Raw genomic sequence first — 13861 nt, forward strand, 5'->3', positions numbered from 1 at the left:
GGACTGTTGTCTTCTCTCCATCAGTCTGCTACTCAGAGTGTGAGGTTGGACTGTTGTCTTCTCTGTATCAGTCTGCTACTCAGAGTGTGAGGTTGGACTGTTGTCTTCTCTGTATCAGTCTGCTACTCAGAGTGTGAGGTTGGACTGTTGTCTTCTCTCTATCAGTCTACTACTCAGAGTGTGAGGTTGGACTGTTGTCTTCTCTCTGTCAGTCTGCTACTCAGAGTGTGAGGTTGGACTGTTGTCTTCTCTCCATCAGTCTGCTACTCAGAGTGTGAGGTTGGACTGTTGTCTTCTCTCTATCAGTCTGCTACTCAGAGTGTGAGGTTGGACTGTTGTCTTCTCTCCATCAGTCTGCTACTCAGAGTGTGAGGTTGGACTGTTGTCTTCTCTCTATCAGTCTGCTACTCAGAGTGTGAGGTTGGACTGTTGTCTTCTCTGTATCAGTCTGCTACTCAGAGTGTGAGGTTGGACTGTTGTCTTCTCTGTATCAGTCTGCTACTCAGAGTGTGAGGTTGGACTGTTGTCTTCGCTCTATCAGTCTGCTACTCAGAGTGTGAGGTTGGACTGTTGTCTTCTCTCTATCAGTCTGCTACTCAGAGTGTGAGGTTGGACTGTTGTCTTCTCTCTATCAGTCTGCTACTCAGAGTGTGAGGTTGGACTGTTGTCTTCTCTCTATCAGTCTGCTACTCCGAGTGTGAGGTTGGACTGTTGTCTTCTCTCTATCAGTCTACTACTCAGAGTGTGAGGTTGGACTGTTGTCTTCTCTCCATCAGTCTGCTACTCAGAGTGTGAGGTTGGACTGTTGTCTTCTCTGTATCAGTCTGCTACTCAGAGTGTGAGGTTGGACTGTTGTCTTCTCTGTATCAGTCTGCTACTCAGAGTGTGAGGTTGGACTGTTGTCTTCTCTCTATCAGTCTACTACTCAGAGTGTGAGGTTGGACTGTTGTCTTCTCTCTGTCAGTCTGCTACTCAGAGTGTGAGGTTGGACTGTTGTCTTCTCTCCATCAGTCTGCTACTCAGAGTGTGAGGTTGGACTGTTGTCTTCTCTCTATCAGTCTGCTACTCAGAGTGTGAGGTTGGACTGTTGTCTTCTCTCCATCAGTCTGCTACTCAGAGTGTGAGGTTGGACTGTTGTCTTCTCTCTATCAGTCTGCTACTCAGAGTGTGAGGTTGGACTGTTGTCTTCTCTGTATCAGTCTGCTACTCAGAGTGTGAGGTTGGACTGTTGTCTTCTCTGTATCAGTCTGCTACTCAGAGTGTGAGGTTGGACTGTTGTCTTCGCTCTATCAGTCTGCTACTCAGAGTGTGAGGTTGGACTGTTGTCTTCTCTCTATCAGTCTGCTACTCAGAGTGTGAGGTTGGACTGTTGTCTTCTCTGTATCAGTCTGCTACTCAGAGTGTGAGGTTGGACTGTTGTCTTCTCTCTATCAGTCTACTACTCAGAGTGTGAGGTTGGACTGTTGTCTTCTCTCTATCAGTCTGCTACTCAGAGTGTGAGGTTGGACTGTTGTCTTCTCTCTATCAGTCTGCTACTCAGAGTGTGAGGTTGGACTGTTGTCTTCTCTCTATCAGTCTACTACTCAGAGTGTGAGGTTGGACTGTTGTCTTCTCTCTATCAGTCTGCTACTCAGAGTGTGAGGTTGGACTGTTGTCTTCTCTCTATCAGTCTGCTACTCAGAGTGTGAGGTTGGACTGGTGTCTTCTCTCCATCAGTCTGCTACTCAGAGTGTGAGGTTGGACTGTTGTCTTCTCCCATCAGTCTGCTACTCAGAGTGTGAGGTTGGACTGTTGTCTTCTCTCTATCAGTCTGCTACTCAGAGTGTGAGGTTGGACTGTTGTCTTCTCTCTATCAGTCTGCTACTCAGAGTGTGAGGTTGGACTGTTGTCTTCTCTCCATCAGTCTGCTACTCAGAGTGTGAGGTTGGACTGTTGTCTTCTCTCTATCAGTCTGCTACTCAGAGTGTGAGGTTGGACTGTTGTCTTCTCTCTATCAGTCTGCTACTCAGAGTGTGAGGTTGGACTGTTGTCTTCTCCATCAGTCTGCTACTCAGAGTGTGAGGTTGGACTGTTGTCTTCTCTCTATCAGTCTGCTACTCAGAGTGTGAGGTTGGACTGTTGTCTTCTCTCTATCAGTCTGCTACTCAGAGTGTGAGGTTGGACTGTTGTCTTCTCTCTATCAGTCTGCTACTCAGAGTGTGAGGTTGGACTGTTGTCTTCTCTCTATCAGTCTACTACTCAGAGTGTGAGGTTGGACTGTTGTCTTCTCTCTATCAGTCTACTACTCAGAGTGTGAGGTTGGACTGTTGTCTTCTCTCTATCAGTCTGCTACTCAGAGTGTGAGGTTGGACTGTTGTCTTCTCTCCATCAGTCTGCTACTCAGAGTGTGAGGTTGGACTGTTGTCTTCTCTCTATCAGTCTGCTACTCAGAGTGTGAGGTTGGACTGTTGTCTTCTCTCTATCAGTCTGCTACTCAGAGTGTGAGGTTGGACTGTTGTCTTCTCTCTATCAGTCTGCTACTCAGAGTGTGAGGTTGGACTGTTGTCTTCTCTCTATCAGTCTGCTACTCCGAGTGTGAGGTTGGACTGTTGTCTTCTCTCTATCAGTCTACTACTCAGAGTGTGAGGTTGGACTGTTGTCTTCTCTCCATCAGTCTGCTACTCAGAGTGTGAGGTTGGACTGTTGTCTTCTCTGTATCAGTCTGCTACTCAGAGTGTGAGGTTGGACTGTTGTCTTCTCTGTATCAGTCTGCTACTCAGAGTGTGAGGTTGGACTGTTGTCTTCTCTCTATCAGTCTACTACTCAGAGTGTGAGGTTGGACTGTTGTCTTCTCTCTGTCAGTCTGCTACTCAGAGTGTGAGGTTGGACTGTTGTCTTCTCTCCATCAGTCTGCTACTCAGAGTGTGAGGTTGGACTGTTGTCTTCTCTCTATCAGTCTGCTACTCAGAGTGTGAGGTTGGACTGTTGTCTTCTCCATCAGTCTGCTACTCAGAGTGTGAGGTTGGACTGTTGTCTTCTCTCTATCAGTCTGCTACTCAGAGTGTGAGGTTGGACTGTTGTCTTCTCTGTATCAGTCTGCTACTCAGAGTGTGAGGTTGGACTGTTGTCTTCTCTGTATCAGTCTGCTACTCAGAGTGTGAGGTTGGACTGTTGTCTTCGCTCTATCAGTCTGCTACTCAGAGTGTGAGGTTGGACTGTTGTCTTCGCTCTATCAGTCTGCTACTCAGAGTGTGAGGTTGGACTGTTGTCTTCTCTCTATCAGTCTGCTACTCAGAGTGTGAGGTTGGACTGTTGTCTTCTCTCTATCAGTCTACTACTCAGAGTTTGAGGTTGGACTGTTGTCTTCTCTCTATCAGTCTGCTACTCAGAGTGTGAGGTTGGACTGTTGTCTTCTCTCCATCAGTCTGCTACTCAGAGTGTGAGGTTGGACTGTTGTCTTCTCTCTATCAGTCTGCTACTCAGAGTGTGAGGTTGGACTGTTGTCTTCTCTCCATCAGTCTGCTACTCAGAGTGTGAGGTTGGACTGTTGTCTTCTCTCTATCAGTCTGCTACTCAGAGTGTGAGGTTGGACTGTTGTCTTCTCTGTATCAGTCTGCTACTCAGAGTGTGAGGTTGGACTGTTGTCTTCTCTGTATCAGTCTGCTACTCAGAGTGTGAGGTTGGACTGTTGTCTTCGCTCTATCAGTCTGCTACTCAGAGTGTGAGGTTGGACTGTTGTCTTCTCTCTATCAGTCTGCTACTCAGAGTGTGAGGTTGGACTGTTGTCTTCTCTCTATCAGTCTGCTACTCAGAGTGTGAGGTTGGACTGTTGTCTTCTCTCATCAGTCTGCTACTCAGAGTGTGAGGTTGGACTGTTGTCTTCTCTCTATCAGTCTGCTACTCAGAGTGTGAGGTTGGACTGTTGTCTTCTCTCCATCAGTCTGCTACTCAGAGTGTGAGGTTGGACTGTTGTCTTCTCTCTATCAGTCTGCTACTCAGAGTGTGAGGTTGGACTGTTGTCTTCTCTCTATCAGTCTGCTACTCAGAGTGTGAGGTTGGACTGTTGTCTTCTCTCCATCAGTCTGCTACTCAGAGTGTGAGGTTGGACTGTTGTCTTCTCTCTATCAGTCTGCTACTCAGAGTGTGAGGTTGGACTGTTGTCTTCTCTCTATCAGTCTGCTACTCAGAGTGTGAGGTTGGACTGTTGTCTTCTCTCCATCAGTCTGCTACTCAGAGTGTGAGGTTGGACTGTTGTCTTCTCTCTATCAGTCTGCTACTCAGAGTGTGAGGTTGGACTGTTGTCTTCTCTCCATCAGTCTGCTACTCAGAGTGTGAGGTTGGACTGTTGTCTTCTCTGTATCAGTCTGCTACTCAGAGTGTGAGGTTGGACTGTTGTCTTCTCTGTATCAGTCTGCTACTCAGAGTGTGAGGTTGGACTGTTGTCTTCTCTATCAGTCTACTACTCAGAGTGTGAGGTTGGACTGTTGTCTTCTCTCTATCAGTCTGCTACTCAGAGTGTGAGGTTGGACTGTTGTCTTCTCTCCATCAGTCTGCTACTCAGAGTGTGAGGTTGGACTGTTGTCTTCTCTCTATCAGTCTGCTACTCAGAGTGTGAGGTTGGACTGTTGTCTTCTCTCCATCAGTCTGCTACTCAGAGTGTGAGGTTGGACTGTTGTCTTCTCTCTATCAGTCTGCTACTCAGAGTGTGAGGTTGGACTGTTGTCTTCTCTGTATCAGTCTGCTACTCAGAGTGTGAGGTTGGACTGTTGTCTTCTCTGTATCAGTCTGCTACTCAGAGTGTGAGGTTGGACTGTTGTCTTCGCTCTATCAGTCTGCTACTCAGAGTGTGAGGTTGGACTGTTGTCTTCGCTCTATCAGTCTGCTACTCAGAGTGTGAGGTTGGACTGTTGTCTTCTCTCTATCAGTCTGCTACTCAGAGTGTGAGGTTGGACTGTTGTCTTCTCTCTATCAGTCTACTACTCAGAGTGTGAGGTTGGACTGTTGTCTTCTCTCTATCAGTCTGCTACTCAGAGTGTGAGGTTGGACTGTTGTCTTCTCTCCATCAGTCTGCTACTCAGAGTGTGAGGTTGGACTGTTGTCTTCTCTCTATCAGTCTGCTACTCAGAGTGTGAGGTTGGACTGTTGTCTTCTCTCCATCAGTCTGCTACTCAGAGTGTGAGGTTGGACTGTTGTCTTCTCTCTATCAGTCTGCTACTCAGAGTGTGAGGTTGGACTGTTGTCTTCTCTGTATCAGTCTGCTACTCAGAGTGTGAGGTTGGACTGTTGTCTTCTCTGTATCAGTCTGCTACGCAGAGTGTGAGGTTGGACTGTTGTCTTCGCTCTATCAGTCTGCTACTCAGAGTGTGAGGTTGGACTGTTGTCTTCTCTCCATCAGTCTGCTACTCAGAGTGTGAGGTTGGACTGTTGTCTTCTCTCTATCAGTCTGCTACTCAGAGTGTGAGGTTGGACTGTTGTCTTCTCCATCAGTCTGCTACTCAGAGTGTGAGGTTGGACTGTTGTCTTCTCTCTATCAGTCTGCTACTCAGAGTGTGAGGTTGGACTGTTGTCTTCTCTGTATCAGTCTGCTACTCAGAGTGTGAGGTTGGACTGTTGTCTTCTGTATCAGTCTGCTACTCAGAGTGTGAGGTTGGACTGTTGTCTTCGCTCTATCAGTCTGCTACTCAGAGTGTGAGGTTGGACTGTTGTCTTCGCTCTATCAGTCTGCTACTCAGAGTGTGAGGTTGGACTGTTGTCTTCTCTATCAGTCTACTACTCAGAGTGTGAGGTTGGACTGTTGTCTTCTCTCTATCAGTCTGCTACTCAGAGTGTGAGGTTGGACTGTTGTCTTCTCTCCATCAGTCTGCTACTCAGAGTGTGAGGTTGGACTGTTGTCTTCTCTCTATCAGTCTGCTACTCAGAGTGTGAGGTTGGACTGTTGTCTTCTCTCCATCAGTCTGCTACTCAGAGTGTGAGGTTGGACTGTTGTCTTCTCTCTATCAGTCTGCTACTCAGAGTGTGAGGTTGGACTGTTGTCTTCTCTGTATCAGTCTGCTACTCAGAGTGTGAGGTTGGACTGTTGTCTTCTGTATCAGTCTGCTACTCAGAGTGTGAGGTTGGACTGTTGTCTTCGCTCTATCAGTCTGCTACTCAGAGTGTGAGGTTGGACTGTTGTCTTCTCTCTATCAGTCTGCTACTCAGAGTGTGAGGTTGGACTGTTGTCTTCTCTCTATCAGTCTGCTACTCAGAGTGTGAGGTTGGACTGTTGTCTTCTCTCCATCAGTCTGCTACTCAGAGTGTGAGGTTGGACTGTTGTCTTCTCTCTATCAGTCTGCTACTCAGAGTGTGAGGTTGGACTGTTGTCTTCTCTCCATCAGTCTGCTACTCAGAGTGTGAGGTTGGACTGTTGTCTTCTCTCTATCAGTCTGCTACTCAGAGTGTGAGGTTGGACTGTTGTCTTCTCTGTATCAGTCTGCTACTCAGAGTGTGAGGTTGGACTGTTGTCTTCTCTGTATCAGTCTGCTACGCAGAGTGTGAGGTTGGACTGTTGTCTTCGCTCTATCAGTCTGCTACTCAGAGTGTGAGGTTGGACTGTTGTCTTCTCTCCATCAGTCTGCTACTCAGAGTGTGAGGTTGGACTGTTGTCTTCTCTCTATCAGTCTGCTACTCAGAGTGTGAGGTTGGACTGTTGTCTTCTCTCCATCAGTCTGCTACTCAGAGTGTGAGGTTGGACTGTTGTCTTCTCTCTATCAGTCTGCTACTCAGAGTGTGAGGTTGGACTGTTGTCTTCTCTGTATCAGTCTGCTACTCAGAGTGTGAGGTTGGACTGTTGTCTTCTCTGTATCAGTCTGCTACTCAGAGTGTGAGGTTGGACTGTTGTCTTCGCTCTATCAGTCTGCTACTCAGAGTGTGAGGTTGGACTGTTGTCTTCGCTCTATCAGTCTGCTACTCAGAGTGTGAGGTTGGACTGTTGTCTTCTCTCTATCAGTCTACTACTCAGAGTGTGAGGTTGGACTGTTGTCTTCTCTCTATCAGTCTGCTACTCAGAGTGTGAGGTTGGACTGTTGTCTTCTCTCCATCAGTCTGCTACTCAGAGTGTGAGGTTGGACTGTTGTCTTCTCTCTATCAGTCTGCTACTCAGAGTGTGAGGTTGGACTGTTGTCTTCTCTCCATCAGTCTGCTACTCAGAGTGTGAGGTTGGACTGTTGTCTTCTCTCTATCAGTCTGCTACTCAGAGTGTGAGGTTGGACTGTTGTCTTCTCTGTATCAGTCTGCTACTCAGAGTGTGAGGTTGGACTGTTGTCTTCTCTGTATCAGTCTGCTACTCAGAGTGTGAGGTTGGACTGTTGTCTTCGCTCTATCAGTCTGCTACTCAGAGTGTGAGGTTGGACTGTTGTCTTCTCTCTATCAGTCTGCTACTCAGAGTGTGAGGTTGGACTGTTGTCTTCTCTCTATCAGTCTGCTACTCAGAGTGTGAGGTTGGACTGTTGTCTTCTCTCCATCAGTCTGCTACTCAGAGTGTGAGGTTGGACTGTTGTCTTCTCTCTATCAGTCTGCTACTCAGAGTGTGAGGTTGGACTGTTGTCTTCTCTCCATCAGTCTGCTACTCAGAGTGTGAGGTTGGACTGTTGTCTTCTCTCTATCAGTCTGCTACTCAGAGTGTGAGGTTGGACTGTTGTCTTCTCTCTATCAGTCTGCTACTCAGAGTGTGAGGTTGGACTGTTGTCTTCTCTCCATCAGTCTGCTACTCAGAGTGTGAGGTTGGACTGTTGTCTTCTCTCTATCAGTCTGCTACTCAGAGTGTGAGGTTGGACTGTTGTCTTCTCTCCATCAGTCTGCTACTCAGAGTGTGAGGTTGGACTGTTGTCTTCTCTCTATCAGTCTGCTACTCAGAGTGTGAGGTTGGACTGTTGTCTTCTCTCTATCAGTCTGCTACTCAGAGTGTGAGGTTGGACTGTTGTCTTCTCTGTATCAGTCTGCTACTCAGAGTGTGAGGTTGGACTGTTGTCCTCTCTGTATCAGTCTGCTACTCAGAGTGTGAGGTTGGACTGTTGTCTTCTCTCTATCAGTCTACTACTCAGAGTGTGAGGTTGGACTGTTGTCTTCTCTCTATCAGTCTGCTACTCAGAGTGTGAGGTTGGACTGTTGTCTTCTCCATCAGTCTGCTACTCAGAGTGTGAGGTTGGACTGTTGTCTTCTCTGTATCAGTCTGCTACTCAGAGTGTGAGGTTGGACTGTTGTCTTCTCTGTATCAGTCTGCTACTCAGAGTGTGAGGTTGGACTGTTGTCTTCTCTCTATCAGTCTACTACTCAGAGTGTGAGGTTGGACTGTTGTCTTCTCTATCAGTCTGCTACTCAGAGTGTGAGGTTGGACTGTTGTCTTCTCTCCATCAGTCTGCTACTCAGAGTGTGAGGTTGGACTGTTGTCTTCTCTCTATCAGTCTGCTACTCAGAGTGTGAGGTTGGACTGTTGTCTTCTCTCCATCAGTCTGCTACTCAGAGTGTGAGGTTGGACTGTTGTCTTCTCTGTATCAGTCTGCTACTCAGAGTGTGAGGTTGGACTGTTGTCTTCTCTGTATCAGTCTGCTACTCAGAGTGTGAGGTTGGACTGTTGTCTTCTCTCTATCAGTCTACTACTCAGAGTGTGAGGTTGGACTGTTGTCTTCTCTCTATCAGTCTGCTACTCAGAGTGTGAGGTTGGACTGTTGTCTTCTCTCCATCAGTCTGCTACTCAGAGTGTGAGGTTGGACTGTTGTCTTCTCTCTATCAGTCTGCTACTCAGAGTGTGAGGTTGGACTGTTGTCTTCTCTCCATCAGTCTGCTACTCAGAGTGTGAGGTTGGACTGTTGTCTTCTCTCTATCAGTCTGCTACTCAGAGTGTGAGGTTGGACTGTTGTCTTCTCTGCATCAGTCTGCTACTCAGAGTGTGAGGTTGGACTGTTGTCTTCTCTGTATCAGTCTGCTACTCAGAGTGTGAGGTTGGACTGTTGTCTTCGCTCTATCTAGCGTGCATGCATGCTTGTTTGTATACATATACAGTGTGTGTGTGTGTGTGTGTGTGTGTGTGTGTGTGTGTGTGTGTGTGTGTGTGTGTGTGTGTGTGTGTGTGTGTGTGTGTGTGTGTGTGTGTGTGTGTGTGTGTGTGTGTGTGTGTGTGTGTGTGTGTGTGTGTGTGTGTGTGTGTGTGTACTGCATCAGGCCCTGACTCAATCAGCATATAGCAGGTATATCTCTGTGGTTCTGTAAACTCCTGTAGATCAGAAGAAGCTCTGAATGAATCCCAAATGGAGCGCTGTTTTATTTACAGTGCACTACTTGGTCCTGGACCCCTCGGGTTCTGTATAGGGAATAGGGCGCCAGATGGGACACAGACTCTGAAATCTATTTCCTGTCCCTGTCCACCTTCCTCTGCATATAACCTCTGGTTGTACTCCCTGTCTGCATTCAGAGTGGCATGGCATTTAAAATGTGTTCTCATTTTTTTGATCTCTTTCTGTCTCTACATATCACTATGTGTCTGCCCCTCTCTCTCTGCCCCTCTCTCTCTGCCTCTCTCTCTCTCTCTCTGCCTCTCTCTCTCTCTGCCTCTGCTTTTCGCTCTCTGCCTCTCTGCCTCTGCCTCTGCCTCTCTCTCTCTCGCTCTCTCTCTCTCTGCCTCTGCCTTCCTCTCTCTCTGCCTCTGCCTCTCTCTCTCTCTCTCTCTCTCTCTCTCTCTCTCTGCCTCCGTCTCTACATATCACTATGTCTGCCCCTCTCTCTCTCTCTCTCTCTCTCTCTCTCTCTCTCTCTCTCTCTCTCTCTCTCTCTCTCTGCCTCTGCCTTCCTCTCCTCTCTCTCTCTGCCTCTCTCTCTCTCTCTCTCTCTGCCTCTCTCTCTCTCTCTCTGCCTCTCTCTCTCTCTGCCTCTCTCTCTGCCTCTCTATCTCTCTCTCTCTCTGCCTCTCTCTCTGCTCTCTCTCTCTGCCTCTGCCTCTCCTCTCTCTCTCTCTCTCTGCCTCTCTCTCTCTCTGCCTCTCTCTCTGCCTCTCTGCTCTCTCTCTGCTCTCTCTCTCTGCTCTCTCTCTCTCTCTCTCTCGCTCTCTCTCTGCTCTGCCTCTCTCTCTCTCTCTCTCTCTCTCTCTGCCTCTCTCTCTCTCTGCCTCTCTCTCTGCCTCTCTATCTCTCTCTCTCTCTCTCTCTCGCTCTCTCTCGCTCTCACTCTCTCTCTCGCTCTCTCTCTGCCTCTCTCTCTGCCTCTCTCTCACTCTCTTCCCTCTCTCTGCGCCTCTCTCACTCTCTCAATTCAATTCCATTTAAGGGCTTTATTGGCATGGGAAACATATGTTTACATATATTTAAAAGATAATATACAAAAGTGAATTAAAGACTAAAAAGGTACAGTCATTATTACTCTCACAAAATAAATCAGACATTTCAAATGTAATATTATGTCCATATACAGTGTTGTAATGGTGTGCAAATAGATAAAGTACAAAAGGGAAAACAAGACAACATAAATATAGGTTGTATTTACAATGGTGTTTGTTCTTCACTGGTTGTCTTTTTCTTGTGGCAAAAGGTCAAAAATCTTGCTGCTGTGATGTCACACTGTGGTATTTCACCCAGTAGATATGGGAGAATATCAAAATTGGATTTGTTTTCAAATTCTTTGTGGGTCTGTGTAATCTGGGGGAAATATGTCTCTCTAATATGGTCATACATTGGGCAGGAGTTTAGTAAGTGCAGCTCAGTTTCCACCTCATTTTGTGGGCAGTGAGCACATACCTCTCTTCTCTTGAGAGCCATGTCTGCCTACGGCGGCCTTTCTCAATAGCAAGGCTGTGCTCACTGAGTCTGTACATAGTCAAAGCTTTCCTTAATTTTGGGTCAGTCACAGTGGTCAGGTATTCTGCACTCTCTGTTTAGGGCCAAATAGCATTCTAGTTTTCTCTGTTTTTTTGTTCAATCTTTCCAATGTGTCAAATAATTATCTTTTTGTTTTCTCATGATTTGGCAGGGTCTAATTGTGCTCCTGTCCTGGGGCTCTGTAGGGTGTGTTTGTGTTTGTAAACAGAGCCCCAGGACCAGCTTGCTTAGGGGACTCTTCTCCAGGTTCATCTCTCTGTAGGTGATGGCTTTGTTATGGAAGGTTTGGGAATTGATTCCTTTTAGGTAGTTGTAGAATTTAACCGCTCTTTTCTGGATTTGGATAATTAGTGGGTATCGGCCTAATTCTACTCTGCATGCATTATTTGGTGTTTTATGTTGTACACAGAGGAATTCTTTGCAGAATTCTGCATGCAGAGTCTCAATTTGGTGTTTGTCCCATTTTGTGAATTATTGGTTGGTGAGCGGACCCCAGACCTCACAACCATAAAGGGCAATGAGTTTTATAACTGATTCAAGTATTTTTAGCCAGATCCTAATTGGTATATCAAATGTTATGTTCCTTTTGATAGAAGGCCCTTCTTGCCTTGTCTCTCAGATCGTTCAGAGCTTTGTGGAAGTTACCTGTGGCGCTGATGATTAGGCCAAGGTATGTATAGTTTTTTGTGTGCTCTTGGGCAACGGTGTCTAGATGGAATTTGTATTTGTGGTCCTGGGAACTGGACCTTTTTTGGAACACCATTATACTGTCAGGGCCCAGGTCTGACTGAACCTGTGCAGATGGTCTACTGTAGGTGCTGCTGTAGAGACAGTGGTCAGTGATCTACTGTAGGTGCTGCTGTAGAGACAGTGGTCAGGTGGGTGGGTACAGGGACAGAGACTGTGGTCAGTGGTCTACTGTAGGTGCTGCTGTAGAGACAGTGGTCAGGTGGGTGGGTACAGGGACAGAGACAGTGGTCAGTGGTCTACTGTAGGTGCTGCTGTAGAGACAGTGGTCAGGTGGGTGGGTACAGGGACAGAGACTGTGGTCAGTGATCTACTGTAGGTGCTGCTGTAGAGACAGTGGTCAGGTGGGTGGGTACAGGGACAGAGACTGTGGTCAGTGATCTACTGTAGGTGCTGCTGTAGAGACAGTGGTCAGGTGGGTGGGTACAGGGACAGAGACTGTGGTCAGTGATCTACTGTAGGTGCTGCTGTAGAGACAGTGGTCAGGTGGGTGGGTACAGGGACAGAGACTGTGGTCAGTGATCTACTGTAGGTGCTGCTGTAGAGACAGTGGTCAGGTGGGTGGGTACAGGGACAGAGACTGTGGTCAGTGATCTACTGTAGGTGCTGCTGTAGAGACAGTGGTCAGGTGGGTGGGTACAGGGACAGAGACTGTGGTCAGTGATCTACTGTAGGTGCTGCTGTAACTCCTCCTTAGTGGGAGACATCAGCACCAAGTCATCTGTGTACAGCAGACCCTCCTTAGTGGGAGACAGCAGACCCTCCTTAGTGGGAGACAGCAGACCCTCCTTAGTGGGAGACATCAGCACCAAGTCGTCTGTGTACAGCAGACCCTCCTTAGTGGGAGACAGCAGACCCTCCTTAGTGGGAGACATCAGCACCAAGTCATCTGTGTACAGCAGACCCTCCTTAGTGGGAGACAGCAGACCCTCCTTAGTGGGAGACAGCAGACCCTCCTTAGTGGGAGACATCAGCACCAAGTCATCTGTGTACAGCAGACCCTCCTTAGTGGGAGACAGCAGACCCTCCTTAGTGGGAGACATCAGCACCAAGTCATCTGTGTACAGCAGACCCTCCTTAGTGGGAGACAGCAGACCCTCCTTAGTGGGAGACATCAGCACCAAGTCATCTGTGTACAGCAGACCCTCCTTAGTGGGAGACAGCAGACCCTCCTTAGTGGGAGACATCAGCACCAAGTCATCTGTGTACAGCAGACCCTCCTTAGTGGGAGACAGCAGACCCTCCTTAGTGGGAGACATCAGCACCAAGTCATCTGTGTACAGCAGACCCTCCTTAGTGGGAGACAGCAGACCCTCCTTAGTGGGAGACATCAGCACCAAGTCATCTGTGTACAGCAGACCCTCCTTAGTGGGAGACAGCAGCACCAAGTAATCTGTGTACAGCAGACCCCCTTAGTGGGAGACAGCAGACCCTCCTTAGTGGGAGACATCAGCACCAAGTCATCTGTGTACAGCAGACCCCTTAGTGGGAGACAGCAGACCCTCCTTAGTGGGAGACAGCAGACCCTCCTTAGTGGGAGACAGCAGACCCTCCTTAGTGGGAGACAGCAGCAACAGGTCATCTGTGTACAGCAGACCCTCCTTAGTGGGAGACGGCAGACCCTCCTTAGTGGGAGACAGCAGACCCTCCTTAGTGGGAGACAGCAGCAACATGTCATCTGTGTACAGCAGACACTTGATTTCAGTGTTGTTTAGGGTGAGACCAGGTGCCTTGATTTCAGTGTTGTTTAGGTGAGACCAGGTGCCTTGATTTCAGTGTTGTTTAGGTGAGACCAGGTACCTTGATTTCAGTGTTTTTTAGGGTGAGACCAGGTACCTAGATTTCAGTCTCTGATCCTGTACCCACCCACCTGACCTCTGTCTCTGACCCTGTACCCACCTGACCACTGTCTATGACCCTGTACCCACCCACCTGACCACTTTCTCTGGCCCTGTAGCCACCTGACCACTGTCTATGACCCTGTACCCACCCACCTGACCACTGTCTCTGTCCCTGTACCCACCTGACCACTGTCTCTGTACCCACCTGACCACTGTCTCTGTCCCTGTACCCACCTGATCTCTGTCCCTGTACCCACCTGACCACTGTCTCTGTCCCTGTACCCACCTGACCACTGTCTCTGACCCTGTACCCACCTGACCACTGTCTCTGTACCCACCTGACCACTGTCTCTGACCCTGTACCCACCTGACCACTGTCTCTGTACCCACCTGACCACTGTCTCTGACCCTGTACCCACCTGACCACTGTCCCTGTACCCACCTGACCACTGT

Source organism: Oncorhynchus keta, chromosome 30, assembly GCF_023373465.1.
Source record: "Oncorhynchus keta strain PuntledgeMale-10-30-2019 chromosome 30, Oket_V2, whole genome shotgun sequence".
NCBI classification, from domain to species: domain Eukaryota; kingdom Metazoa; phylum Chordata; class Actinopteri; order Salmoniformes; family Salmonidae; genus Oncorhynchus; species Oncorhynchus keta.